Here is a 5,166-nt window from a genome sequence, read left to right as displayed (position 1 = left end):
CCTTTTGCTTTCTTAATTTATGATGTTATTAGTGTTTTCCCATAGCTTCTCTAGCCTTTGATCATTAGTGTCAGATGCATCAAATCAGGAGGTATATAGTCAAGATCATTTTGTCTTTCATGGACTTGTTTTAACTTTTTCCAACTTAAGCATGGACTTGCTTACAAACAATTGATGGTCTATTCCACAGTCAATCCTTGGTCTTATTTTGGCTGATAACATTAAGCTTGCTCATCTTCTCTTCCCAGTGATACAGTCTATTTTATTCCTCTGTATTCTAAGAACAACGATTTCATCAGCTGAGGTCCACATGTATAGTCACCATTTACATTGTTGAAATAAAAAAAAAGGTATTTGCATCATAAAAGTTGTTTGTGTTGCAAAATTTTGTCATGCAATGTCCTGTAGTCTTTTATTCATTAAGGAATATATCCAACTACTTCCTCATTTTTGTTTCCAACTTTTATCTTCCAATCACTAATTATCAGTGTATTTTGATTGTGTGTTTGATAAGTTTCACTTTGAAGAAGATGATAGAATTCTTCAATTTCATCATCATTGGCTATAGTGGTTGGTGTGTAAATCTGAATAGTAGTGATATTAGCTTTTTTTCCTTGTATGTGTATACATATTATTCTATCACAGATAGCATTATACTTCTGGACATACCTTGATTTTTTTTTTTTTTTTTTATGTGAATGGAATGCAATTCCTCTTCAATTTGTCTATCCCAGCATAATAAACCATATGATTGTCAGATTCAAAATGTCCAATACCAATTCACTTCACCTTACTAATAGCGTCAATATAACTTTTTATGTGTTCCATTTTGGTTTTGATGACTTGAGATTTTTCTTCATACTTTCCATATTCTGATTATTAATGGGTGTTTGCAACTGTTTCATCTCATTTTGAGTTATATCCTATCAAGAAATGAAGGTACCCAAAGCTTTGGTTCTTCTGCATCATTAAGGTCTACTGTAATTTCAGGAGACAGTGCTTACTGATTTGTAATTTGAGTGTCTTCCAATCAAAGGGGTTCATCTTCTGACAATATAGCTCACACTGTTGTGCTGCTATTAAATAGGTTTTCAGTGGCTAAACATTCAAAAGTTGTCTGTCTCTCCTTCCTTCTAAGTTCCTTATTCTTTAAACTCTACTAAAACCTATGCACCATGGGTGACCCTGTTGATATTTAAAATACTGGTGGTATAGCTTCCAGCATCACAGCAACATGTAAGCCATCACAGTATGAAAAACGACAGGTGAGTAGTGAAATCTAGTTTCTGTTGTTGTTCCATTGATTGAATACTAATACATACTGACCTATGTGCACACCCACAAACACTGCTTGACCCTGACCCATCCTCACAATTGTTGCTATGTTTAAGCCATTGCTGCTGCCACTGTGTCATTGAATTTCATCACTGGTTTTCCTTTTTTTTTTTTTTGACTTTTCATTTAAGAAGCATGATGTCCTTCTCCAGGAATATATCCCTCCTGATTGTATGTCTGAGTATAGCCATGAAGTATCACCATCCTGGTTTTTAAGGTACATTCTGGTTGTACTTCTTCCAACACAGATTAGTTTATTCTTCTAGAAGTCCATGGTATTTTTAATATTCTTTTCTAATACCATAATTTAAATGCATCGATATGCTACAGTTTTTCTCACTCATTATCAAACTTTCATATGCACATAAGTGAATTGAAAATACCGTGGCTTGGGTCAGGTGCCCCTGAGTCCTCAAACTGACAGCTTTGCTCCTGATCACTTTAAAGAGATCTTGTGCAGCAGATGTGTCAAAAACAATAGGTCCTTTGATTTCTCAACTGCTGTTTCTATGAGTATTGATAGTGTATCTAAGAAAAATGCAGTCCAGTTGTGAGTATTTTTGTTTTCTTTGTATTCAGAAGCAATCTGTACTAAAAGCTGTATATAGCTTTTTTTTTTTTTAATTTTCATCAGTAGGTTTTTAAATTCCTCTTCATTTCTTGCAAGCAAGGTTGTATCATCTGAATATCACAGGTTATTTAATGCGTCTTCCTCCAATCCTGATGTAATGTTCTTCTTCATAAAATTAGACTTCTGTGATTATTTGCTCAGCATACGGATTGGATAAGAATAATGGAAGAATACACATATTTCCTCATTTTAAACCCTGTAGTATCCCCTTGTTCTGTGCTAACAACTGCATCTTGGTCTATGTAGAAATTCCTCATGAGTACAGTAAAGTGTTCTGAAATACCCATTCTTTCCAATATTATCCATAGTTTGTCACAATTTACACAAACAAAAGTCTTAGCATAATACTGATGTCATAGCTAATTCAAATGAGTAGTGTGGGATAGAAACTATTTATTTACAAATAGATGAAAACTATTTATTTAGTTAGTAATGGTATATCAAAATGTAATAAATAATAAAGTATCAAAATTGTATTATTATAATTTAGTTAATAATAATTCTTTTGAATTGACTTATTACTTGTAAAACCATTATACACAAAGTAAGCTTTCCACTTCTCATCTGCTACTTTGTCATTCTGTATTGGGTTGTGGGTGGTTACGGTGCTAGAAGTTATGCCATTGGTGTTTCAAATTTCAGCAAGTTCACTTATGGCAGACTGGTTGCAAACGAGAAGAAAAACTGCAATCCAAATATCCATTAACGTTGGAAATATGAAATGTAGGAAGTATGAATCTAAGAAAATTGGAAGAAGTCAAAAATGAAATGGAACATGTAAAGATCACTATTCTAAGCAATGTTGTTGTTGTTGTTAGGTACCATCAAGTTGGTACTGACTCATAGCAACCTTATACACAGCAGAATGAAACACTGCCCGATCCTGGGTCAACCTCACTATTGTTGCCATGCTTGAGTCCATCGATGCTGCCACCTGGCCAAACCATCTTGCTGGGGGTCTTCCTCTTTTTCTCTGACCCTCCACCCTACCAAACATGATATCCTTCTCTAGCAACTGGTCCGAAGTATATGAGACGATGTTTGGCCATCCTGGCCTCCAAGCTGCACTGTGGCTGCACTTCTTCCAACACTGATCTGTTTGTTCTTTTGGCAGCCCATGAAACTTTCAATATTGTCCTCCAACACCATAATTCAAATGCGTCAATTCTGCTATGGTCTTCCTGAAATTGACATGTATTAGCCATTTTGAATGGAAGAAATGTATGGTCTACTATGCCAAGAATAAAAATTGAAAAGGAATTGTATCACATTCATTTTCAAAATGAATATTTCAACATCTATGCTAAGTACAACACTTTCAGTGATAGGATAATATCCATACACCAGTTAGAAACTACCAGCAGTTCCACGGGAGAAAGATGAGGCTTTCTGCTCCCATAAAGATTTACAGTCTCGGAAACCCTGTGTAGGGTCGCTATGAGTCGGAACCAACTCCATGGCACACAACAACAACAAGGACAAAAAGTTAAAATAACTGTTATTCAAATTTAAATATCAACCACTATATCAAAGACAAATAAATTGGAGAGTCTGCCAACTCTTCAGTTAGAAATTGATCAAACATGCAATCAAGTTGCATTGATAATTACTGATCATTGTAATGCAAAAGTTGGAAGTGAAGAAGGATCAGCAATTAGAAAATACAGCTTTGGTGATAGAAAAGACACAAGAGATTGCCTGATAGAATTTTGAAGACTAATGACTTATTCATTGAAAATACCTTTCTTCAATAATATGAATAGTGACTAACTACATTCTTGTTGTTGTTGCTGTTGTTATGTGACATGGAGTCGGTTTCAACTCATAGCAACCCTGTACAGGGTTTCTGAGGCTATAAATCTTTAAGGGAGCAGAAAGCCTCATCTTTCTCCCATGGAACAGTTGGCAGTTTCGAACTGCTGACCATGTGATTCGCAGCCCGATTCGTAACCACTATGCTACCAGAGCTCCTAACTACATTCTTGGACCCTGCTAAATGAAATACAGTGAGATCTGATCTAATGTACCTGTGGAAATAGACCACAGAGAACCTCAAATATAGAATCAGAATAAGGCAAGATTCTGACTGTAGAACAGAGCATAAGTTGCTCATAAGCTAGTTCAGATTGAAAGTGAAGAAAATTAAAGTACACAAAAGCCAAAGTATGACTTTGAGTATACCCAACCTGAATTTAGAGAACGTCTCAAGAATAGCTATGACATATTCAGCATTAGTGACTGAATACCAGAACACCTGTGTGAGGATATGAAGGACATCATACATGAAGACAGCCAAAGGTCACTAAAGTGAGAAACAGGAAAGAAAAGAATAAAGTGAAAGTTACAAGATACTCTGAAAATTGCTCTTGACATAGAATAGCTAAAACAAAAGGAAGACACGATGAAGACATAGAGTTGAACAGAAAATTTAAAAGAATGCTTCAAGAAGACAAAATGAAGTATTGCAATGAAATGTGCATAGACGTTGTTGCTGTTAAGTGCTATCCAGCTATTTCTAACTCATGGCAACCTTATATAGGGTTTCCAAGGAGTGGTTGGTGAGTTTGAACCAGCAACCTTCCAGTTCAAACCGGGCTTGTGGTCTGGTGCTTATCACACAGCACCACACCCGTAGATTCTAATTCATAGAAGCCTTGACTAGGGTTTCCAAGGAGCAGCTGGTGGATTTGAACTGCCTTTCTTGTAGCAGTCCAATGCTTTTTCTACAGAGCCTTGAAAGGGGCCTCTTGCTATTCATACTTGAAATTTTAAAATATAGGAATAGTAAGCCGATGTTTCTAGATCGGTTGATTTAGCAGGGAAAACAGTTGTTTAAAGTACGATATACTGATTGAAGTCCTGGTGGTGCTGTTGCTTAACGCACCAGACTGGGAAGTTGTTTGAACTGCAAGGTTGGCAGTTCAAGCTCACCAGCTGCTTCTCGGAAACCCTATACAGGGTCGCTATGGGTCAAAACCGACTGGACAGTACTTAACAAAAGCATACTGATTATGAAATGTTGGGAATTTTAAATTTATTCTAAAAGTTAAAATATAGCTTATAGTTAGATTAGACCAAAACTGAGTCATTTCTGTCATTGCTTACACAAAATCACTAGTTGGAAAAATGACAAAAAAAAAAAAAAAACAGACCAAGATAACATTTTATTTTATTTAATATTTTCTATAAGTAAAATTCAG

Source organism: Chrysochloris asiatica, unplaced genomic scaffold, assembly GCF_000296735.1.
Source record: "Chrysochloris asiatica unplaced genomic scaffold, ChrAsi1.0 scaffold00070, whole genome shotgun sequence".
NCBI lineage: Eukaryota > Metazoa > Chordata > Mammalia > Afrosoricida > Chrysochloridae > Chrysochloris > Chrysochloris asiatica.
This window is presented reverse-complemented; position numbering follows the sequence as displayed.